Consider the following 25,731-nt stretch of genomic DNA (forward strand, 5'->3'; position numbering starts at 1 on the left):
TCTAATGAACAGGAGAAAAACCTCTCTCTCACTCTGGCCCATCCTCCTCCTCTCCATGAATCCTAAGAGGAATCAGAACTGCTAGAGCCAATACCTTCGGGAGCATGAAGGCCAGTCTGCTTCCCCTATTCCCACCATGGCAATACCACTGCAGGCTCCAGTCAGGCCATGAAGAGATGGGAAGGCCACCTTAGACATGTGCCCTGAAAGCCTGGGGTGTAGCAGTCACAACGTGAAGACTGAGGGGCTAAGCACGGAGTAGCAGGCAAGTGGCTGTCGTACAATGTGCCAACAGTTGTGCAGGCACTAAAACTCTGTGAAGGGAGATACATCCAGCCTTTGCTAGCTGTGAGAAAGATGCATGCAGTCGGTCTTTGAGGGAACAGTGAAAAGCAAGTGAAGTCTTATTTCTATTGTATAAAACAGCTTCAAAATCAAGGCCCCTTTGTTTCTAAATACTCTATCTTTGTTTCCCTGTACTGGCAGTTCAAGCAATTGGAAATCCTGAGTCTAGCCTCCCAAAACCATGAAAATTGGTTTTGTAGATTTGTTGGTTTTGAATCATCAGGTTACATTTAGATTGTATTTTCAGGCTTTTCATCACAACATTACAGTAAAAATCCTTCTTCAAGCCCTCCTCACTTCCTCTCCCCTCCCCCCCAAAAAAAACAATGAAAGAGGAAAATTAATCACATACCTACAAGGTGGTTGAGCTTGAAATTAAATATGGAAGGACTGAGGAGGACTAAGGGCTTCTAATAAAATTGTGAGAGTCAACAGTGCAAAATTTCCCAAATCCCTGTCCGAATGTTGAGTCTGTGGCAATGCTGTATTTGAAATGGATAATGCTTTATTGTGCTATACCTGAACTCTCTCACACTGCTTCCCTCTCCTCATTAAAGTCATTCACGGGGAAAACCTCCGGATGCTCTTTGTATATGAGGGAACAAAGTGTCCTCTCCCACGAAGGCAGAATACACTGTTACTGAAGCTAAAAGGCCCAAAGTGCCATCTAATGCTGAAATAACAGGGAGTTTTACCTCTACTTATCTCTCATAATCCAGAGCTATTTGTCCTCCAGATGAAATGAAAGATATATCCCATCACCTCTACTACACGCAAATATCATAGCCTGTAAAGCTACATATTAGCAGCTTGGGAGATTCCCTCCCACAGGAGGGGATCAAGCCAGGTGAACAGTGACTAAGAATTTTGTTTTTTTTCCCCAAAAGCTCATCTTACGCCTGAAATATATAATGCCCTCGAATGATATATGTAGCTCTGAGAGCCACAATAATTACTGAGGCAAATGAATCTCATGCCTCAGGAAGCAGAGTGCTTTTCATGGGGGTCACAGAGTCCCCCAGCTGCAGCGTTACCTGAGATGTGCCGAGCCTGTGACCTGCCTCCTTGCAGCAGCTCTCACCCCACCTCTTGCCCATCAGGCAGCTCAATCCAAAACCCTTGGCAGGAGGATGTGCCAATAAATATATTTTCTATTGGCAGGATATTGCTCTCCTCTGAAATATCACATATTTGGCCATTAGGGAAGGCAGAGTCTGATCTTGTATGTCAAATCCTATACTCTCATGAAAAATGAAGAAGCCACTTTGCTCTGCTCTTCTCTTCTCCAGCTACCAGCCAAGGATGCTGTCACAAGTAAAATGCAGTGTGCAGGGCTTGCTTTGCCCTGGCAACAGCTGTACCCAAAAGTAACACAGAGGAGTGGATTGGAGAACAGAAAAGGGGCAGGAGATACATGTGCCTACTTGCCCATGGAAACTGCTGAGAATCTTAATTTTAGGCCTCTCATCAGCCCTGACACAAAAATTGTAGCATCAGTTAAGTTGTGATGAGTTAGTGGTGCATTTGAAGTTTACAGACTGTAGATTAGGAGCGAAAGTGCAGGACTTCACTGTAGCCTCGCTACGCATAGATGCAGGGTTTGGACCCAAGGCTTAAGTTCAGGAGTTTTAACAAGAAACTGAAATGCTCAGGGAATTCATAATTGGATACAAAGCTTTTCTTCTGTACAGTGAGCTAGCTTTTACCAACCTCCATCAAAGGTGACCAGAAGCCCTTAGCATGCAAAGCCTTATTTTGGGTAGGCATTAGGTGGCCCACAGGCAGTCAATTTCAGCATAGACACCAGCACCAAAACCCTGCTATTGCGATCATTAATTGATTTCCTCCTTGTGAAGATAAGTGTACAACTTCTGCTAAAAGGCAGGAAAAATGCACATGGGAAAAAGAAGCAGAAAGAGGAAAGACTCGTGGAGCTTGGTCAGCACACTTGATTCTGGATTTTGACCACAATGGGGCCCAATTTTCCCTCAGGATGAGTCAAATCCTAGCCAGCTACAACACATCAGCAGAAGAGCCCACAAACACTTCAAAAGTGTTTCTGATCTCCTGGATTAACCCAATACAAACACCACTCAGCGTGCCGTAACATTGGCCCCAGGATAGACGTGGGGCCTGTGAGATAGCCTTGCTTCCAAGGGGTTTACAGAACAAAGCAGGGACCCCTGTACCTCCTTCTCTGGTGGGTTGGACTGCCCAGAGAGCCAGGGGTCCTACTGCTGGGAGTGCCACCACTACCAGTACCAGGAATGCCAATGGCAAGCGGCAAGCTGCAGGGATGCTGGGCTCTGCATCACGGGGCACTTGCGAATCCACAGGCAGGGACACGGGCGCACGGGGGAGAGGATTAGATTAGCTCGCATTGACAAATATTCTGTGTGCTCTGATACTCCAAGAATCCTCTTTTTTCCCCCCTTCCCTCCTCCTTCCCCCTCAAATCTCAACCTCCTCCCTTCTGCCTAGTTTCATCACAACTCCAGATTGCTTGAACAAGCTGCCTGATAAGCCCACAGATGCCAACAGGAAGCAATGATGTTACAATAAGTGTCACAGGGAAAATGTCAACTGTATCATTATAATGAAGGTCATGTCTCCCTCACAGAGAGCTCAGGGCTCTGCACAATTCACATGTTGTTATTAGGTAGATGTTGACACGTGTAACTTCTACCTTACAAGAGTCACTGCACAGGGAAGAGTGGGGAAATGCTGGCTCACAACTACTCTGAGCTTCAGCCTCCATCATAGAAAGTGCAGAAGGAAACAATAAGCTTTACACAGGTGGGAATTCATAAATACTCTGGTTCCAGCTCCTCATGACAGACAGGATACACACAGGATAACAGGCAAATGCACAGCACATAAGCAGCCTCAGATGACATTAAAGCAAAGCACAAAGTGGTACTAAGAGCAAGTGAGGCACAAAAGCAACCAGTCTCTATCCCAAAGTTGATGCTAGTAAATGGCACTTGGATACTCCATGTAAAACAGCTCGCTGCCTCCCTAATGTAGGGAATCTCCTCCTTTTAAACCCAGCGATAAAAATGATAAAAAGGGGACTGTAAAAAATAAAAGCCTTGAATTAATACTCTAATGAAGTTTTATTATTTTTCTAAAAAAGATTTTGTTCCATGATGAGGAAATATATACTCTCCTTGGCTCTGGCTCTATGCAAGGAAGCAGTTGTAGGGGTGGCGGAGGGTGTTTGTGCACACATGCGCGCATGAGATGAAGCAATGCGCTGAATGCAGAAAGCAGAGGCCTTTTAATTCTCTAGAAAGACACAATGTTCTTTCCCGTCTTCTCTCTATCTCCAAGCCTGTCAATATTTTGCTCAATAAGGGATGACATGTTGGCAAGGATTTTCACATGCACACACACGCATGCATGCACACATACCCTGCTAAAGCTGATGGGAGAATATTAAAATCTGAGAGATTTGACTAATACCTAGCATGACAAAGTGCTTTCAGTGATCCACAAGACTGTCCATCATTCATTTGTCAAGGGAGACGGTTAGGGCAGTGCTTATGGATGCCCCAGGACATCAAAACAATATTCATGTAAAGACAGAGAGAAGGAAAGGAACATGGTAGAAGAGTGATCATCTGAAGAACTGGAAGTTCAGGTGTACAGCTCTTGAAGAACAAGACTTAAGGTAGGGCTGGTGTATCAGCACACTTATGGGTGACTGAGCACCGTTTTACTCTTCCTCCAGTCCAGAAAGCCAAGGGAGAGGTAAAGCAGTGGGATCAGCAGGTTGCAGCTCAAGGATAATTACACTTCTCTGTGATGCTGGGTTGTAATTTATCTGCTCCCTCCCATTCCCACAGTGCCATGGTATATCCCCTCCCATCAATTTGTTCCCATATGCACTACTGTGAGGCAAAATTGCTGGTTGGGCTCAGCCTGGTATTTTTTATGGCAGGTTGTGTCCACTCAGTTGCTTGGGGAAAGGCTGCCTGGGGATTGAAAGTACAGGGGAACATACACCTCCCTGGAGCATCTGTTTGTCTTTTATTTTAGTAAAAGCAGAAGGAAATAGCCGTTTTATTTCTCCATCCATAGGGCCATATTCTTATGCCTCTAAGAATTAAAACAGTCAATGCGGGCAATTAACAAGCAATAGGTGGACATGGTGGCAATGCTCCGAGAAGAAGCTAGGATGATTTGGCTTCAATCCTCTGCTCCCCGGCAGGTAAGCTGCAGGAAGACAGGAGCAGGGAAAAAAAGGCTTTTTACCTTTAGTTCTATTTTTCTGTCCTAGGATGATCCACCTTCCCTCTTTGCCCAGTGCTCTGGAAAAAAAAAACCCAGCTAAAACTCATGAGGCAGCCTTGAAAAGTCCCTCCCAGGTTGCACCTGAAGCCCAGCGCAAGGACAGGCCCAATGACTTCTCTGCAGAGTGCTTACAAACAGATGCCATGTCTTAACCCAAAAGGGACTGTACTTCAGAGGAAGACCTTCAGAGCAATGCCTGCTGAAGGACTCTCCAAAAATGGTAAGTTTGGTTTGAAAGACCAAGTGGTCACCATCATCCCCACCATTACACCATCCTGTTGTATCACCATGGTCCATATACAGAAAAAAAAATTATTCCCTGGCTTGAGATAGCCCAGGCTCAGGGAAGCAAGTGAAGCAAATGCAAGAGAGAAAGGAAGAATTGAGGCTTTCCCTCATCATGGGGAGGAATGTGAAAAGAGGAAGAAGTGGTCTGGGGGTTTGCCAGCAGCCGCATTCAGCAAAATGGGTATCTGAATCTAAGTCAAATAAAGGATTCAATGGGTAAGCAGAGCAAGCTTTCTCCCATAGGAAGTCACCAGGGGTCTGGGCCCACTGTCACCAGAAGCAATCCCTTTAGGTCCTGCTGTTACAAGCAGGTTAATCTCAGTGGCTCACAGATTTCTCACTTGGCTCCTGATCCGCAAAGTAATCTGAAATGGACTCCTTCCTGCATTTCCTCCTCTGCTTATTTATTCACTTATTTTAAATTGAAAGAGGATTTAGCAATCGTGGAAGTCAGGGATCAATATCCTAAGCATGAGCCAAGAACAGCTCTGAGCAAGACTGGTCGCATGATTCTGTGACTGGCAGCGTACCTCAGTCCTGACCTCAGTCCCGACCCCACCGTGCCAGGGCCTGGCTTCCCTGCCACTGTTCAGCCAGTGCCCCTCCTCCACTGCAGGCCCCCCAGCTCTCACAGCACTTTGTTCTGCCAGTTCCTCTCCCTCCTACCCTCAGTCTTCCTTGCATTGAGGCTATAAAATACAACCCAGAAGGTGAAACGATGGTTTTGAGAAGATAAAATTAAGATGAGATCCACCAAATTCACTTTTATTTGCAATCATAAACCAAGCTTCACTTTACAAGACAGAGAAATTAAAAAGGAAAATGAGAAAGAGTTCAAGTGCATCAGTTACAGGTTGTTAATAGAACCAAAGTATTTGTACTATTTATATTTTATGAAGCTCTATTGCTGTGTTTTGTACAACAGAACATCACAATAAATGATTTACCAACTCAGTAAAGGATCCAGAAACTTGATCTCAGCTCATCCTTTAAAAGGCCAAAGATCCTGACATGTGTGTGTTACAACCCCCCAAATATGCTGACGCATTTTAAAACTGAAAAAAACCCCAAACCCTCATCAGCCCTGACTTTTGTTTTTTAAAACTTTCCTACTGGCCTTTTTCAATTGTTATAGGATAGCGTATTTCCAGAAATGAAGCAGTTTTTTCTGAAAATGATAGAGAACATTTGAGAAGTCCATAAAAGAAATTACAACTTTCTAATGAAAAATAATTTTTTAACATCGCACATATTTGATTTTCACATTTCTGACAGAAGATATAATTATTAAAAAGAATTAGAATTATTATTACTTTTCTTAGAGTTCTTTTGCAGTGTTCCTTTGGAAGCCCTCAGCTAATATTACTACCTTCAAAACACACCCGAGCTATGATTTGCAGGACTGTTGATGGGTCAAATGCACTGTTAGTAGATGGTACAGAGAGGACAGGCAGTTTTCTAAACATGCAAAACTGGCTCTGCTAACCTTCCCTCTATTTTAGGTTTTATATTGTACTAGGCGAGCATAACAGTTCAGATCTATTGGCATGCCTGCGCGGGACTTTGAGGGTGTATCTGGTGGCATGTGATGGAAGGTGGGGACCAATACCCACTTTAGAGGAGCAAAAAGTGATGCTGTGAGTGAGCAAGGCAAGAGGAGTGGGGTGACTGTGCAGTGCCCAGGGGGAGGAGGGCAGTTAGCACCCGAAGGTGAGACTTCTCTCCCTGCTCAGCAGAAACAGTGATGAGGACGAGGCACAGGTGCAGCTGACCATGACTCTGGCGAAGCAAGGGGCTGTGTAGGTGGCACAGAAGAGGATGAGGTGTCATTCTTGCAGGCACATCAGAAAGTATGACACCTGCCCCTGTGTCCTATTATACTGATCCTCTGCTCCGACCAAGCTTTGCCTGGATCAGGAAAGCAGCTGTAGCAGTGGCCAGCCATGTTTTTTATGATAGCTTCTCTCTTCTCACTGTCTAGGAAATATTAGCCTCTCAGTTTGTCTTAGTCCTGCTTTAATGTACTCTTGGATGAATCATGGCAAACAACAGGAGCTCCACTGGTGCAGCGGCACGCTTGAGCAGAAAGGGCCTGCCCTCGGGAGTGAGAGAGAGTCAGTTTGCTGGAAATGCATGTTAGAGGCTACCTCTCAGCACTCTGCTCCTCTGCCCTTCCAGAGCTTCTCCAGATGCAGGAAAATCTGTTGTTTCCCAGACCAGCACCCCTGCCCACGAACAGCTGCAGGACCAGGTCAGAAGAGAAACGAGTGAGGGTCCTATTTAAGCTCAGTGAGGAAGCACTAGTGCTATCCTTGCCAAAGCGGTGAGCTTCAGAGCCCTGCCGTGAGGTGGGCTCACTCTCACCCACAATGGACTTGGGTTGTTTCAAGTACAGTTATAGACTGGTTTAGCTGCACCGGTGCAGGCCTCTGCATGGCCCCTTGTTTTCATGTCAGATGGGTCTGGTATTAGCACAAGACTTCAAGGGTGCTGGGAAATGAACATGCTGCTGTGGGATATGCCCAATTTGGGACTGACTCTGCTGACATCTGCTCTTACACCACGATGCTTCAGCCTTGCTCCCAGAAACAGGCTTGCATTCAGCCAAAATAAGAACAGCTGCATGCCCCTGTGCACCAGTTTACTAAAGCAGCACAGTCAGGGCCAAAGGATCTTGAAACCCCAGGGACCAAATGCCTCCTGTCAGCAGGCCTGGATGCAACCATCACTTTAGTCAGGGTCATCAGAAAACCACTTCATCTTGAGGTCTGAAGGGAGGAGTAGAAGCCCGAGACAGATATTCAAGGGAAACTGGAGAGGCAGCAAGCAAAGGACGAGGGCTGGGATTTGAAGAGAGCGCATTTACTACTGGCCAAGCTTGTTACTGTTTTGGTGCAGTTAGCTCCTGTCTGTCACTCTCAATAAAAGTGTTATTGATTAGCATGTGACTTTATTGTAGAGAGCTGGCAGGTAGCCAAGGTGGAAGGACTCCAGAGGGAAAAGAGGACGACTTGGCTGTCGGGGGGGAGGGGGAGATGGAGGAGGAGGAAAAGGGAAGCTTGGAAACATAAAATCTTGAAAAGAGTAATTAATTCTGATCGTTACAGCAATCTATTCGGATTTTCAAGAATATTATAAATCAGTTGCCTGTACCCTTCCTATTAGCATTTGTGCTGGGGAGGGATCCTGGGGAGAATTGATCAGCGGAGAGCGCCAGTGCCCTGGGGAAAGACTCAGGCTCAGGGAAAGGAGGATTGTTTTGGCTGCTCATTTCAGACCGCTCCTGTGCCCAGGCCCATGGAAAACCAAGGAGGCTGGAGGCATGGCCCTTCAGAAGTTGTGTAGTCCCTCAACCCAGCTCCACGGCTGTCCCCTTGGGGCTGTGCCAAAGGAAGAGGCAGATGGCCTGCAAATCTCTCTGAAAGTAAGAAAGTGTTTCTATCTCTTGCAGCTTAACTGGAAAAGAAAAAATAATCCCTACAGAAAAATTGAGGGCAGAAAGGAAGGGCAGAAAAAGTATACCTTCTACATTAATTTAGAAATAAGCTTTACTTTTAAAAAATCAGCATTTTCCCTGAAATGTTTCATTTTAATTGCTTTATTACGGAAAAAATTCTTTAAAACCTGCTTCATTAACCACAGAATCCCATTTTTCATGAACAAGTTTAACTTTTTTCCCCCTCCTCTAAACTACTTCCTCACTCATGGAGGTTTTGAAAAGTCATCTGGAGCCCTTAGGAAAAACATAAATGTGGAATAAGAAGAGTAGTGAAAGATTATTCATTTAAATACATGGCAAGAGGAAGTCCATCATCATGAAATAACTCTTGCTTTACCATTTAAAGAGAGGGGGAGAAAAAAAAGTCTTGATTAGATATCTGATGGATTTCCTATTTATGTATCTGGAAGATAGGCTTCCAGTAGGGAATGCTCCCAGTTCTCATCTTTAAGCTGGCCTGCCTTTCAGCAAGCTGGGCCCTGCCTCCTTGGAAACTCATGGGATAGAGAGGCTGTGGAGCTACAATGAGAGGCACTGGCAGAGCTCTGTGCAGGGAGCTCTGCACAGGATAGCAGATAGTGTTGAAGGCTGGAGCTAGAAACACTGACAAGGGCTACAGGACCAGACTTGTCCACTGTATACTCAGAATTTAAAAGCATGCTTGCCCTGTTCATCTCCTTCCCAAAGAACAAAAATAAGAATGCTCCTAATGTTTGTGAGGTATGTCTTGGCAATGCAAATCCAGAGACCAACAAAGACCAAACAGGACACAAGAGTTCCAAAACCACCAGTAAAGCACAGCTCTCCGCTTCCCCCTTTTTCAACACTTGACATTTGGATTTAAAGGTCTCTTGTTGCCATGCACTAATTTCATGACTGTCAATGTCCTGACCTTCTGTTTCTCTCCATTTCCTCAGCTCTTTAATGGAAAACTCTTCCAGCACACCTCTTTCCCTATGCACACATGCTTTTACATCCTAGTTGTCCAGCTACTGCTGCAGAATGTCGATACGAGAGCAGACTGGTTCGGTAATGAGCAGTTTGTGGTGCCAATTATTCTGGAGTGCTGTGATGATGACACTGTTAGCTGTGCTCCACACCACGACTATGAAGATGTAGCCAGGCAGTGTGCTCCCTAAATTGAGGTAGCCTTGGCTGTGTTACGCAGCAGTGCATGGGATCTTTCAAGCAGAGTTAAGAGAGCATTAACTCTGCCATGGCATCGACACAATCTTTGGAAGCCTGTAATTATCTCAATCCTTGAGCAACACAATTGCCACGTGGAACATAGTTGTCACATCTGTCCCTTCCATCCTCTCCAATGCACCTTCCCATCAGACCTTTTCCACCTTCCTTCCTCCACACCAGCAGCAATATCCTGGAAGGGGTGTCATTAAAACGCTAGCCCAGACGGCTTTGCTCCTTTCCCTGAGTGCATCTGTGTCCACACTCTGCCAAGGAGGACATTTCCCTGTGGTTCTCTTCACTTGCCTAAACATAGGTGTCTGGTGCCATTTGGGATGCCCTGGGGTGCCCAAGGCATCTGCACAGAAATGGCAGATACAACATGGGGCTGCAGGAAACCTGTGCCCATCTGTACCAGTGGCAAGAAGCCAGGCAGGACACCAGAAAGCTACTAAAGCAAGCGACTGGAGCACCCTAACACTGCTTCCAAACTGCAAGCTGGGGGAGTGATGCAAGGTTCTTCTTAGACATTGTTGAGAACAAGGACAAGGAGTCCTTTCTTCCTTCTGCTGACACCTGCTGGACCCTTGCCCTTCCCAGCAGCAGGCTCAGGAGAGAGTTTCTGGAATATTTTTCCAGCAAAGGACAGGTAAGAACTGGCACTGTGCTTTGAGAATGGAAGGCAAGATGCAGTTGTTATTTAAGTTAGGAAAGGAGTCTACAGATCCCCTCACATGCTCTCAGTTCCTTCTCTTTGCACCACCCAGGCATGATTACTAGGAAAGGGCACTGGATGGCAGGGAGGAATTTTTGCAGGAAGTCCCAAATGATAATATGAATAACTCGCTTGAATGCCTTTTTCTGCTTCTCATTCCTTTCACGGTGCTTCCCTCTCCGATACCTGCTTTTCAGATCCATATTTTATTTCCTATTCCCTGTTTCCCCCACTGCTGCCAGCTCTTAGCTTCATTTACTAGTTTTGATTGCATGTTATTTACTTAGCACCTTTTGATTTCTCCCCTCAGGACTTCTCTGTTTTAAGCAAAGAGAATGTGCATGATTTTAAGTGGACATAATTTTATAGAAGAAAGGAAACAATCACTGTAGCTTTCTTCTCACTCGAAAAAACAAAAGCAAGTCCATCTGAGAGATGTTTCAGCAGTTGATCACAGCTGAGCTGATCACAAAATGGTAACCACAGAAAGGGCCAGGGTAGGAGTGACTAGAAATCACAACGTACGCAAAGCAGCATCTTCACTGATTTAGAGCTACTCAACTCACATTATCTTTTAAAATGTACATGACTTGACAAAAACCAGCTCTTCAATATAAGGTATCCTCCTAGTCCTCCTCTCAGCAGAGCCACAAACCATACTGAGTTGTACTCTGGAAATGAAACACAGGCTCAAGAAAGTAGAAGGCCAACAGACTCACACAGATGTCACAAGATGCTGAGCTAACCAGAGACCCTAACATTTTCCCAGCAAAACTCAACACAGAAAGTACTAAGTTTCAAGAGGACAGAGGCAACTACACATGAAAGGGGTGCTCCCACCTTAGTTTTACTTCCCCATCAATATTGTTCTGCCTAACTGCCTCTAACTGTGCCTCCTCCATCAGCACAGTGACTTCCCAACCACTCTGCCTGCAGCCACCACTGGCTTCACCCTGATGCCTTCCTGGGTAAAATATTCTACAGCCAGCTGAAAAACTGCAAGACAGACTAAATTCTTCACTGCCCCAATGCAGGAGTCTGCCAAACTCATAATCAGAAAAAGTGAGCAGGACCCTAGCCATTTCCTCATTTTTACGCTACTTGCAAATAATAGCATATTTCTCAAAGAATCACACAATCATTTATTTACCAAGTGCCTACTGTGAACATATTTCAGCCTATGGCATGCATAAAGACAGCTTGCTTCTTTTATGGTTGGGGTTTTTCTCGTGTAGGCAAATGAAAATCTGCCAAGCTTTTAGATTTTATTTATTTAATTATTTAACTATAAAGGTAAAACATCACAGGAATTAAAAGCCCCACGAACACAGCAGCCTTCCTCTGTCCCTCACTTGCCCACTCTCTCTGCAAGGGCCCCAGCTGTTCACAAAATGGCAGGCTGACTCAGTGCGTGGCTGGACTAGTCTAAATCTTGACATCCTTTCAAGCCTATCATTTTTATGATATCATCTTATGTAGTAGCTTATTAGTCACTTAAGTCACATGATATTTGCACCACCCCCTTACTGGATGACCAATGCTTTAAACAAAACAGCAAATATCAAGTAATTTCATTATACAGTGGTGGGTGTTTTTTTAATGAGCAAGCAGTTTGGCCAAAGACGTGTATTAACTTTTAGGACTCATTTTTCATAGGCAGTCGACAACCTTTCTATACTTATCAACAGCAAATGAAGAGTCATTTCCCCTCTTTGTAGCAAAATGCAATGTACAGATATAGCTGAGTACTGCTGCATATACACTTTTTGGACCAGCTTCTCCAGTTGAGTAGAAACAAGAACTGTGGAGGTACTAAAAATGGAATCAAGTTCAAAGAACAAAATGTATGTGCTTCTGATAGCACACATTAATTCTCAGCACTGGGTCATCATATCAGCCCCTTGGTGTCCACTTGAAATCCTCTCTTTTTAATCCATGCTCTCTTTCCTTTCCTGAGATGCAGAGTTTTACAGGTAGGATATTAAGGAGCACAGAGCCCTGGCTTATCTTTGAATTCAGTGTGACCACACATAGGGCAGTTGCAAATGTTCTAAAAACCTTTCCCAGTATTTAACATCACCATATATCCTCTCTTGCTCCTTGAGTTTCTCACCACACTAAATCCTCCCCTACCAACCTCAGGTTAGTTTCTTCAGCACTTTCTTACTCAAACTCAACTATAATTTAATTCACACTAAAAGAAACAGTTGCAAAAAGGAAGAGATGAAGCAGCTATGCAGGGTACAAGGAAGTACTTATGTTTCTCAAAAGGAAGTGGAAAATATTTCTTGGTTCTCAGCTGACAAGAATTACTTGAAAAACCAATACATGCTCCATTCACTACCAGACCGGAAGATGCTCCACAGAGGAACAGTGGCTCACTGACAACAGGAAAAAGAGAAGAAAAATTGTTCTGTTTTGAGAGAGGGAAAGGAGGAGCTGCATGGAATGAAGTGTCCTCTGCCACCTTGTAGATGGAGCGTTCAGAGCAGAACTAAAGAAAAGCTGGCAGTGAGTAGACAGCCGTGCACACTCTGGCTGGTTGGATGTCTAGCAAGGTGAAATGATACTGAAGAGGCATTTCCATTGTGAAGACTTTCTGAAAGGTCTGCTGAAGCTGATGGGAAGAACATTTTTCAAAGACATCCAGACAACAAACTGCACTTTCCACAATAAAAATACCCATTAAGCTCCATTATGGTTATTTTTATTGAAGCTAGTCTAGACATTCAAGTACTGTTTTTATTCATCTCCAGATAAATAGAGATCTAGATAAAGACAGAACCACTGCAGTTGTGTAGGGTCAGACTACATAACGGCCCAGTCATTATCCTATCTTTGACAGCGACTAGAACAGAATAAGCATTAGAGCTTCCCTCATTCCCAAATGCCTTCTCAGTCTACAGGTGTACCTCTGACTCATACTCTGCATCTCTGTGTTAAACAGTTCCTCAGGAATTTTTTTCATTAACACATTTAAAACATGGAAATAATAAAAAAGGAAATTTGACTTATTCTTCTGTTGATAAAACGAACCTCACTTGAAAGGTTGTTTTATTCTAAATTCAGATCCGCCTGAGATCTTTCAAGTCTACCTAATCCCAAAATACCAAACACTGTAAGAATACCTATTAAATGGTTTTTAGAAATTGGGAACACTCAGCAGTTTCTCCCAAGGCTAATATGAACTTGAAGATGTCCTGGGCTTTTAAACAAATGCAAAATCTGGGATTTAGGCTTCAAATAAGTGCTGCCAGCTGACTTTGGACCCTTTCAGTTTTGGAAATTATAGTCTCTAGCTGCTTTCTTAGCAGAGAAAGAACTTGAAACCATGACCCTGGCCTGGACTGTAGCACCTTGTCTTGCAGTGTCAATGTCCTGGTACAGTGTGAAGGGCATCTCTGAATCTGACAGATCCATCTAGAGGCAGAAGCTTCTGGGTCTAGAAAGAGCTAGAAACTTTTGAGGCTACATCAGCCTGGCTGTTTCAGAGGAACTGGACAAGCTCATCTGGGATTGATGCTGAGGTTAAGAAATCTATCATGTTTTATTGTTCCTGCTGATGTACGACATGCCATCCTTCATCTCTTTGTAATGCAGAGTGCCTGCATGTTGGCTCACATTATACTGTCAGCTCCACTTTCACTCCCTCCTCCCACAACTCCATTTGGTCTGTTCATGCTAAAAATAACATCAATATTCATGTCTATGAAAGAAATGGGCGCCAGAGAGAGGAAAACTTGTTGACTCTAAAAGACTCATGACCATACTTATCACCTTCTACTGCAAGCCTGGATCATCTCCATTCAAGGAACTTCATTCCCGACTCTGGGAAGTAGGGGAGAAAGTTCCAAACTTGAGGAGATTGTCCAATATCTGTATCAAAGTCTTTTTAGCAATGCATGTCAAGAGACAGTTGGGAGGCTTTCAGGCATGCTAGGCTCCTATCTTCTCTGTGGCATGAGCAAAGGTTGATGAGAGGGTTTAATGGGTGGCTTATTCAAGAAAGGACACAGAAGCCCGAAGAAAGATTTTGCGATTTCATTTTAAGGCCCCATGAGGTTTGCACCAGGTCTCAGACATTCCTGATGTGCATGGGCCATCTGTTTGAAAGCCTGACTGGCAGCTCGTCCTTTCCAGACAGTAAGCACATGCTTGCAGGGAAGAAAGGAGCTTTAGCAAAAGTACGTACAAGGAATTTGTTCGCCTGAATCAAGTGGCAGTTGTCTGCTCTCTGAGCTTATAACAAAGCTTGCCCCTTCATGGTACTGAGGGGCTCCAGGCCACTGAAGATGTGCCTTTTCAGTAAGATTTCTAATGCTGCTCATCTCTAGTCATTTAAAAGCCTGGGGTTTTTCTTTTTGGTTATTGTTCTTTTCTAAAATCAGAGGTCTTTTCTTTCTTGAAGTGGAGCTGCAGTGTCACAACGTCCCAATTTGTGTAATTGCTGTCTATCCTAAAGTTTCCCCTGCAGTTTCAATTACATGTCTCACTTCAATTAAACTTGTAATTCTTCTCCCAAACTGGCAAACAGCACGGCTAACAGTCACGGTTATCCTGCTCTACCCCAAAGCTGGCCGTGTTGTCATAGTGGGATGGCTGAATAGAAAGAAGTTTGAAGCCACCTGAGATGAAATATATCTGTAGAAATGTCAAACATTGATCGTGAGCTACTCTTGCCTTCCTTTTGCATCTGGAGGAACATGGTTTGAACCAGGGAAACTCCCAGAGAGTTAAGGGTGCAGAGATTAAATGAAACACCCCATCCACCTTCCAGGTTAAAAGAATGGAAGAGATGAAAAGATGGCTTGAGTGGGCTGAAGACCCTCTGTAGCATCTCTGGCAGATGAAAACATGCACGTTGAGTGCTGCAAGAGGGAGAGGGAGGCGAGGGTTGGGGTGGGTTTTGCCATGCAGGCAGTAGGGATGCTTCCATAAAGCAGCCTGTCGTGTAAACAAGATGTACCTTTGACATCCTCCCCTTCGGGGCACCAAGTCATGAAGCAGGCGACGTATTTCAAGCCAAACAGGTGATTTGTAGGTGCTAAGTGTTCATAAAGACAAGATTAAAGAGCTCTCTGATAGCAGGGCAGTAAATCATTCCCCACCTGCAGAGTCGAGTGCCGGGCACGGATGCTCCTCCGACCCTGATTAAATAAAGAATGGCTCAGCAAGACGGGGGCTAAAGTTAGCTGACAGCTCTTGAGTGAACTGGTGTCTTGCCTGCTACCATTGCAGCTGATGGCTAATTTTGCTCCCAGAGCAAAGGCTGGTAATTAAAACCGGTGGAAGGCAGTCAGGCTCACGGGAAGGCAGGTCCGTCTGTCCACTTTACCCCAGCCATGAGCTTCCCCTGACTGGAAGTCTGCATGGGTCAAAGCTGCTCCTGTTCAGGATGCTTTAAGGACTGTAACATGGCTGGGTGAATAAAATCGCAAGGCCTGGTGCTTTCAGTTGCTCCAGTGAAAGAATGCTAAAAATAAATATCTAATAACTTTCCATCCAGCATGCAGCAAACCATGACAAGCTCTCAGTGTCCTGTGTACAGTTTTGAGTGTCAAATACACACACGCATATGTATGTACACATACATAGATGTATGTATGCTTACGCAGATATCCCCAAAACACCCTTATATTTTCAAACCATCTCAAGCTCTCCCCCGGGAACCATGCTTTCCCCTACCCAGTCAGATGCGTGGAAATAATTAGCCGAGTGTTACAACCTGGGAAGTGATGGCCCAGAGGGGGGAGGTTTTGCAGTCAAAGGCTGAGAGTTTGATGGCAGAGCAGGTAACAGAATCCTGGCTGCATCAACTCCCAGGTCTCCTTCTTAACAAAGTGCATGTTTAGACTAAAGAAGCAGGTTTTGTTTTAAATTACCTATTTTAGTAGCCTAGATAGGACCCAAAAGAACTTAATGGAAGGGAAACTTAATGGGACCTCATTAGATTGTTATAACATTTTTTCTGCACTGTGCTATTAGCTCTTTAAAATAGATTATCGGAAAGAACACACTTCACAGATTTAAATTACTTGTGGCTTTTGCCTTACTTGAGTTATTTCTTTTACTTTTTATTCATCTGGGGTTTTCAGACTAGATTGGTCAGACATTTTTTTCCCACTTCTAGATTTACAGATACTTGTACAAACTGGCACAGTTGGGTTGTTAGACCTTTAGTGGCACTGCTCAATTCTAAACAGAAAAATCTTTTTAATTGATGGATCCTGATTTTGAAACATTTTGCTGTAAGTCTAAGCAACAGAGGATTTTTTAAAAGTGGCAACATAGTAACAAGACAGGTACTCTAGGGTTTTTGGGTGGTTCCCCCCACTTTGTCATTGTATTGAAGCTAGAAATACTCAAATATCATCCAAGTCCCAGAGTTGGAGCCTCAAGTTGGATTTATGATGGCACCATTCCCTAACTATGGGTGTGCTCAGATTTGCCCCACTATAAGAAGGGAAAGGCAGAGTGAAAGAAGGATCTGGAGCACTGGATAGTCCTGATCAGTGCTTTCCTTCAAGCCAAGCACTAAAATTCACCATGTATCTTTGTTACAAAAGCTTTGGCACTGAGTTTGGGGCCAAGAATGGAAGCAGTTCCTCTTTGACTTGAAGACCCAGTTTCTCTTTCACATGTTCCAGCAACACCTCAAAGATACAATCAATGGAAAATTGAAAATAGGTAGAATAAGGAGTCAGGGAGACCTAAAAGCTGAAAAGTCTCATGTGGTTGCTTTTCCTGAAAGATGTCTGCTTGTTTTGATGCTCTTCCAACTACTTAATTATCTGTACTGAAAAAACCAATAAAGGCAGCTGCTGCTTCACAGTTCATGATGCCTTATGTTTAGCATCCTGTGTCCACACTTTCCTGAAGCAGATTGAGAGCACATGCAGAAGAACTAAGTGTATTTTCTTCCCACCGGTATCTCCTGCTCTTCACAGTACCTTGAAACTGAATTTCCCCATGAGAATAGTAATTTCATGTTTTATTAAATTTTCAAGACATCTTACTTCACTTAGTTCAAAATATTGCCTCACTTTCTGCTGAGGGCAAAAGAGTTCAGTCACTGCAACTCCCTTTGCTTCTGCCTCTGTGTTGGCCCAGTACCCCAAAACTCCACTGTTACACTGTGGTGCACTCCAGCATCCTTCACAATTCACTAATACTGGGATTTCACTGGTTGTATCCATGTATTTACATATACTGGCACAAACGTAAACTTGTCTGTGGAGCTCTGGCAAACAGACCTTGGCTGTGAAGGGAGTTACTCTGCAGAAGAAAACTGCAGGACTCTTTCCATGCCCACCTCTCCAGGATGTTATTTCATCACACCAACATTTCCATGCTCATCTCCTGCTTGAAACTGAAGACCTGCATTAAGTTACGGACTTACATTTTAGCATTAGACCATCAGCTGACTGCTTCCTTCCCCCTCAGATGTAGACCTTGGTAGGTGCTACAGAATTTGATATCAAATCAATATTTACCACTTTCCAGTCCTCTTTGAAGAGGACTTCTCCTCCTTGCTCAAGGTCAGGATAAGTCAGGCTGCACTGAGGTTAGATTCCTGCACTGCTCTAATGTCTAATTAACCGTTTGTTTCATTTTACCCAAATACGTAAAAACATTGGTGTATAGGCACCCAGGCTCCCTGCTGTAAGTATTGATGGTTTACTGCATCCTGATCTTTAGGCCTCAATCCTGGAACAGTCTCTTGGGTAGGTTTGAACTAGTGTCTACAGATGCATTCACTGACCCAGAGCTAGCTGTTAGCTGTTTACATTCCTCCTCCTGTTTTCACATGAGTTAATTTACACACACCAACAAAGGACAAGGAAAAGCAGGGGTAAAACCAGGCAACACCAAAGGTACAGAGTGAAGGACATAACAATGACATGGCCAAAACTGGGCAAACTCAGGGCATGAGTCCTGACAAACTCCACCCAAATGTACCCAAGACATACCAGGTGCATCCCACTGGGCACCCACCCATGAGCAAAAGGAACAGCCTTGTGCTCAGCAGCAGAAGAGTGTGTGCCCAGGGAGTTACACAAATATCTTCTGAAAAAATGGATTCCCTTCTAATCTGGAGGAAACAGAGAGTGCAGGGATTAAACCACAAGCCTGCAACTGGGAAGGAGCAGGAAGAGAAGGCAGCTGGGTTCAGCGCCCTTCACTGCCAAACCCTTGGCCTCTCCACATCTTGCCTGTGCAGCAGGGAGGAGAGCATTCCCCCTTTTCTATGGGGACCGGGTGGATGAATGCCTCAGAGACTACAAAGGGGTTTTTACTTGGGGTATGAGCAGGGACCACCTACGTATCTTGGATGGTTCCCTGGAAAGCTGTGACGCAGGCTGGAGCAGCACGCCTGCCCCTCTGTTCCCGCGCCTCTCACTGCCACCCCCTGTGCCTGCCACCCTCGCCAGCTGCCACTGCCGAACGCGGCACCACCGGTGCCAAGAACAATGAGCCTCCAAGCAGAGCTGCCCGAGCCGTGCCAGTCCTTCAGCCCTGCTCAGCTCCCTGCGTCTTTCCCGTTGATTTACGTATCTCCGCAATGTTATTTATCAACTGCTCCATAATTAATCAGACGCAGAGCTTGGCAGCACTAAATGAGCAGCCTGTCTCCAGTGCTCCCACTGCCACCTGCCCCCTCCCCTCCCAGCTACCATGCTTTATCGCACGCCACAATACTGGAGCCTGCATTCAGTCGCTCCTCATAATAGCAGCCAGGGGGGCTTTTCAAATGATCTCATCTCACCAGGAGAGCAGGCACTCATCCTGCCAGACTGGCAGGAAGAGAGGAATTAGCATCCAGGTAAATGCCAGCTTCCTGCCAGTTATCCCACCAGCCACCTGGCTAAAGAGCTACAGCCACTCTGAGATTAAATATCTCCCTGTTCTTTGCTTCCTGACCTCTTCCTGCCTCTGCCACCCTGGCCTGCAACCTCTCCCCTTTCCATCAGATTGCTTTCTCTCACTTCCTCCCCTTGCCTCTTGCCCCTGCACCCTCCCTTCCAGACTCTGCTCTGCTTTCCAGTGCCTTTTTTCTCATGTTGCCTTTTTTCACTCATCTACTCTTGCTCCCTTTCTCCCCCACTCCCTTCTCACATACGCCCCAGATCAAGGATATTGTATGTAAATAAAATTGTGCCGTGTTGTCTTCATGAGCAAAGACATTAGACAAAAGAGGAAGCTGGACTCCAAAAGTCCTTCAGCTCAAATCTATCAGATATAAAGACCACAGATCCTAATCCACTAAATAAAGTTTTGGCTCTAAGTCAGATTAAAAATCAAGGCTCGGGAGACATGGGTTATCTTCCTAGATATGGTGTGCATGGACTGACATGCTATTAGCAAGACATGCTGCACCTCAATTTACCTGTCATTAAAATATAGAGGGCAGAGATGCTAACTGACCCAAACTGATACAGGGTCCATGCTTGTAAAAGCACTTACACGCTCAAGGTTAAAGGGGAAGACCTTAGAGATTGGCTAGAAATTTTAAATATCTCTCAATTTTTCTCAGTATTGAAGCTGGTATTGAACGCCCACTTTTCTGGATCAACCAGTGGGAAACAGGATGGGGACTATAACATTAGGAAAACTTGACTTCATTACTCTAGCTTTATTCCTGCTGTTTTCATGCTTAGGCCCCCCCTGTGGGAGCCATGCCTTACAAGGGCTTTTGCAAGAGTGAACTGTGTTGCAGTGCAGATGCAGTGCAGCCTTCACAGAGAGCCTGGGCCCTGAACAAAGCCCCATTGGCAGAGGCATCACCTATGAGTGACAACTGAGCAGCACATCTTGGCTTGACATGCCCTCTTACCCCAAAAACATAGGAAACGTGGGTTTCCTGTTTTCCTGGACCTCAGTGGAGGTCCCCAGGCTCCTTAAATTTCCAGCCTCATTATATGCATGCTGCCTAGCTAACATATAATGAACACTGAACTCTCTGAAATAAACCACCTTTTGTGATTAAGTTGAGGTAAGGTCTTCAGACAAAACCCAAATTTAGGCAGAACTAAGGAAGAGAGGCGTAAACTTTGTCCCAGTGAAAAATAGCAACGTAAACCTGTCAGCCCCTGCCACGTGACAGCCTTGCAAGAAAGCTGTAAGGGAAGAGACTTGAGCAAGAGATCCTAACGTAGCATCACCAGTTAATACTAGCCCCCTCTGTTGGCCCACTGCAGGTAAGGAAAACAGGAGTCATGTTAGCGATGTTTACCCAGATATTGAATCAAAGTTAAGGAGAGGAACCAGAAGGGTGGTAAGAATTTTGTTGCGTTCACTTGCCCATGCTTTTCATGCTAGAAAGCATTGCTTTTATCCTGCCCAAGGAGTGGAGGTAGGAAGCAAGAAATAAGAGAAAAAAAAACCTGGAAAAATCTAGTGCAAAGCGTTATTTATTTATTTATTTATTTAAAGACAGGTGGCAGGGTAGAATGGGGAAAACATGAAGAGATGGGAAGTAGAGGAAAAAGTAGGGAAGGCAAGCTGCAGAAAATAGAACTAGTAGGAAATGAGGCAGAGAGATGTAGAAAGTGCTATTCAAAATGCTTTGATTTTAGCTCTACTATGTGGATGCTCAGCAGAAGTTTTGCTGCCAGTGATGGTATGGTTTTTTTTCTCATGGATTTCTAGCTAACAGTTCTGTATTTTGCCCTTGGCTGAGGGCATGGAGCGCCTGCAAAATTCCAGCATTGCACCTCTTTGGAGCCTTCTCTCTCTTTCTTTGTAGGACGTCTTCTCTCTCGGGGGACCCTTGGAAAGGGTGCAAACAGCAGTTCAAAGAACATTTGAGAGCTATAGTTGGGCCTAAAAGTCTCAGGTGGAAGGAACATTATCCAAAATGGGAACTAATTATTTGGTGGATTAAGGCCACTGGCTGGGTCTGCAGAGTTAGCAGATGGACAAGAATGCGGTGGAGTCCTTTTTCAGGATGGAGGGCATGGTGTGAACATCTGTCTGCTGCAAGCAGGAATATGTTCCAGGTCTGGTTGGTCTCAAAAGCAGGAGTGCAACCTCCTACTTGGACACAACTCAGAGAAACCAAAACTGCAATGAGGGGCTTTTTCATGTGGTGAGATCAAAGGGCTGGGTCTTTTCTTTGCATAAGGGGTTTGGATGAGCCTTGCAGCATTGAAAAAGAAGGTTGGCTTAGATAGAGCTATAAAAGTCATTACTATAAAGACATTACTTTACAAAACCTTTTGCCACTAGGTGATGAGACTGGATCCCATGCATTCTGGTGGCACATTAGAATCATTACTGTTGCCATCTGACCACTCTGCAGTGGTCTCTGTGTGAAGTAAATTTTGTGGCCTTTAGCCAAATCCCAGTGAGCACATTTAAATCACTAGTATCGCCAAATGTAAGGATAGCTTATCCAGTCCTACCAGGTTAAAGTCAAAGCAAATTGACACAAACGGGAGACCCACCTGACATGGAGTCACAGGAGCTGGGGAAGATCCACCCACAGAAAAAAAAAAAACTGAAGTCCTTACTAGGAAGGTGTTTCAATCTATGCAAAGATTAGGACTAAATTAAATGGCACATACTACCTTGGCTGAGGTCTGCCATGTCAACTAGAAAAAACACATTATATTCTACCATAGCTCAGTGACTGGAGCTTCACGTATTCCCAGAAGGGCCATCCTGCAGTTGGCACATGACAAATACATGGCAGTTTGTAAAGACATGCAACAGATTATCAGTAAAAGAATCACACATTTTTCAGCAGCAAATACATAGGCTAATGGAGTTGCTCCTTCTCACGCGTGGTTGCTGGGGACAACCACTCTAGAAAGATAAAAATCTCTGGTGCATTCCTTGGAGCAGAGAGGGCCCAGGTCCTTGGAAAGTCCTGTGCAAGAACTGCAGCAGGGCTTGGCCAAAAAGGCAGGAGGAAACCAGTGGAAATAGGATTTCTCTTCCCCTCCTCCCACATAAACTCAGTTTCTGGTAGCAGCCAATGCGGGGTACCACCAACTCTGCCCTGATGCTACACAAAGATCGCTGCTGTATTGAGTAGAGATGTATGCAGATCAGCTGTAAATGAGCTTCCTCAAATATTGGAAGCAGCCTAACCCCAGCAGCGTGGCACTTGGGCAGGGTCCATTTACCCTGCTGCGACACAGCACTGGAAAACCGTGGTATGCCCACAAGGTTTTAAACTCCATTGATCTTCAAAGTAATGAATAAGGAGTATCAATTTTGCAGAAGAGAAGGGCAAGGAGAGTGGGGGAAGGCACACACACACAGCACTGAGAAGCCATGGCAGACCTTCCCAAGCAGGTGCCCATGTCCTGTTTCCAGCACTCCCACCACCTCACTGTCCTCCGCCTCGCAGCACATCTCCCTCCCTCACAACTGCCATTTGCCCAGCAGGCCCAGACACATCACAGCTTTTTAGTGGCCCAAATGACAAGGCAGAGAAGGACTGTCTGAAAATGACAAACAGAATTAGCCTGGTGTTATGCAGGGCAGCAGCCGGAGCCAGCACTGCTATTTACAAGGGATGTGGCTTGCAAAAAGCAAACATCCCCCTATGGCCCATGGGGGCTCTGCTCTAACTAACGTGTCGTGTGACACTGAAGGCAGATAATTAATCCCCCATCACACCACTTGTCTGCACCACCCTTTTCCCTTATCTAGTATCTTCATCCCTGTCCTTCCATTTACAGACACCATTTACAGAAAAGGGGAGTGAAGTTTATCACTGCCACCTATTGGCATTTGCCCTGCAGGAAGAACATGAGGACATGGCAATGCTACGCCCAAAACCATCACCACTTCTCCGTGCTGTGGCTCCATGTAAAACTGTAGAACCTTTGATGCTCAGTGTGTAAACACACAGCCCGCAATCCTGGACAAGCAAAGCTGCATTAGCAACAGTACTGTACACAGTCAGTCCCCTTGCTGACAGTTTTGTTGGTGGTTTAGTTTTGGGGTTGGTTTTTTTTGTTCCTCCTTTCTTCTTTTCATTTGTAGGACCTAAGACCAATACTGCACTCTGCCATGTGGATATTGCAACTCACTTGGAGCCAGCTAAAGGATCTTTGATATCACGTGACATTATGTGTTTTGGATATACCCTGCAGATCCTTATAATCAGTGCAGAGCTTTCTCCTTGAGTACTGGAAGCCAGTCTTATAGGGCACTCTGGGGGCATCTGTAGCGAGCTAAATTTGGGATATCTGGCACAGTTCTCTATTAAGGTCAACTTTACTTAGCTCTAGCCATCCGGGCAAAAGGTCTGGTTTCCTGCTGTGTTCTGTAACACACATACAAGCACAATGCAGAAAGCGTTTTCAAGTAAATCTACCTCCTGCTTTGAAGTTCAAAAGGTTAGGCTTGAGGTGGGGTAAGACACCAGCAGTGGAATAGAGAAGAGGCAGGAGGAGCATTGCTGGTCAAAAGTTGGGGGCACTGACAGAGCTGTGTCAGGGGAGCTCTGAACTGAAATGCCAGGGGGGCTGCAGGGAAGATGGGGGGGTCACTGGCAGACTTGTCCAGACAGTCAAAGCTGTTTGCACATCCTTTACACAGAACATGCCTGGATGCAGTCACCGATGCAAGTCCCTACTTTAATAAAAATCAAAACTCTGCTGTAATAAAGCAGCTGAAGAGAAAGCCATCCCTTGTTCTTTAAAGCTGACCTTTCCCTTTCCCCAGCCTAGTTAGATCCCTTACAAGATTTGGTATGTTCAAGAAGAATTTTTTAAAAACATTTTTACAAACACGTTCTGCATGACCGCTTCCACTAATCGTACCGACAGGGGCGATCAATGCCTTTAAAGGAGATTTGTGGAAACCACAAAGAGTCAAATGCTGCCACTATGGAGATAAATGCCCCTTCAGTTCCTCAGCTGCCGCTCACCACAACACACCTCCTCAGGGGAAGGTTTTACTCTAGATCCAGTTTATTATTAAGATGGGGCAGAAGTTCAGGACTGACTCACAAGGAACCACTTCCCACCTGGCTTTATTTCTCAACAGAAAGTACTGTGTTTAAAGCACTACTACAGCACCCTCTTAGACTACACTGGATTATTAATTCAATATCGATCCAGAGGAAGCATGCACGCCACTTCCTACAGCACCCTGCTTTTGAAGGTCTCCCATTCTCTCTATCGACCTGGCTGAAGGTTGCTTAAGTTAGCAAGAAGAAACAAAATCTTAACTCCACTGAATGTCAAGGGGATCTGAATAAATGTTCCATTTATTTTGTTGTTTTTTTTTAACCCAGGTTGAGGATTTCAGTACATTTGCCCTGATTACCTCTTCATGTTTGAAACATTTTCACCCATGTCTTTTTGTGAATCAATCTGGGCAGTGAATAATCTGGACAGAGGGTCCTACACGCAAAACCACGTAACAAATCAAACTATTCAAGATCAAATGCATTACCCTGCTTCCCACTATTTTAAAGGCCAGGGTTCTATAAAGTAGTACCAGATGTTTTAATTAGGAGAAAGCAACAGCATATTCCCGCACAGCATGTTCCAGAAGAGATACTGAAGTGACAAAGTAAAAAATCTCAACGCAGAACAAATGCATGTTTCATTATACATCTTTGACTGCTTCCCCTGCACTCTGCCCACGAGCCTGCCTTTCCTAGGACTCGTTCCAGAATATTACTTCAAGTAGATTTTGTTTTGTTCTTTACTGTTCCCTGGAAATCTTTATAAATATATTCCACTGGTGTTTCTCAACTTCCCCTACTCAATCAATCTTTGTCCCAACCCAAATCTATTTCACTTCATTTGAAGAAACTAACTCTGCCTTCTGATCTTACAGACACTCCATTAGAGATGCAGCCACTGCACATTTTGCAGTCTGTTTGAACCCATGGACACAGCAAGGAAGAAATTAATACCTCACCTAAAACATTCATAAAATAGTGTTTCTTACATGGGCCACATAGAAGCCACAGAGGGATGATGCAATATGATACAGTTGCAGCTCCATTGCTTCTTCGCTGGTGAAGTCCTTAATATAAAATTTTGCCAAAGACCTGTGTGCACAGGGAAGCCTATAACACAACAGGGATTTCAGGGAACATCAAACAAAACAAGAACAGTATGGGCTACTTTTTTATCAAGATGACACTACTGAAAAGAGACTACTGAGGTGTTATATGTTGGCAAACAGAAAAAGTGATGATTACCTCAAGGAAGACTTTATACCTTTTCTCCTATCGTTCCCCATTTTGCCCTCAGCATGAGTTGCCACATGCCTGTCTCTGCAAAATTGGGGATAGGCACTGAAAACCCCCCAATGACTGTGGGACCCATGCAGTGTGCTTTCTGTTCCGGCACACTGTGGTGCCACACTTGGTGATAGCATTCACACTGTCCACACTTAGCTCAAGAGGGAAATATATCTGAAGATT

The 25,731-nt window shown here is 44.7% G+C and overlaps 1 protein-coding gene across 2 annotated transcripts in view; it reads right to left on the bottom strand.

The window, feature by feature from the left end:
* LSAMP (limbic system associated membrane protein) overlaps positions 1-25,731 on the bottom strand; it is a 1,029,781-nt gene that overhangs the window by 940,543 nt on the left and 63,507 nt on the right. The window lies entirely within an intron of this gene.

This window comes from Phalacrocorax aristotelis, chromosome 1 (genome assembly GCF_949628215.1).
Source record: "Phalacrocorax aristotelis chromosome 1, bGulAri2.1, whole genome shotgun sequence".
In the NCBI taxonomy this organism is placed as follows: domain Eukaryota; kingdom Metazoa; phylum Chordata; class Aves; order Suliformes; family Phalacrocoracidae; genus Phalacrocorax; species Phalacrocorax aristotelis.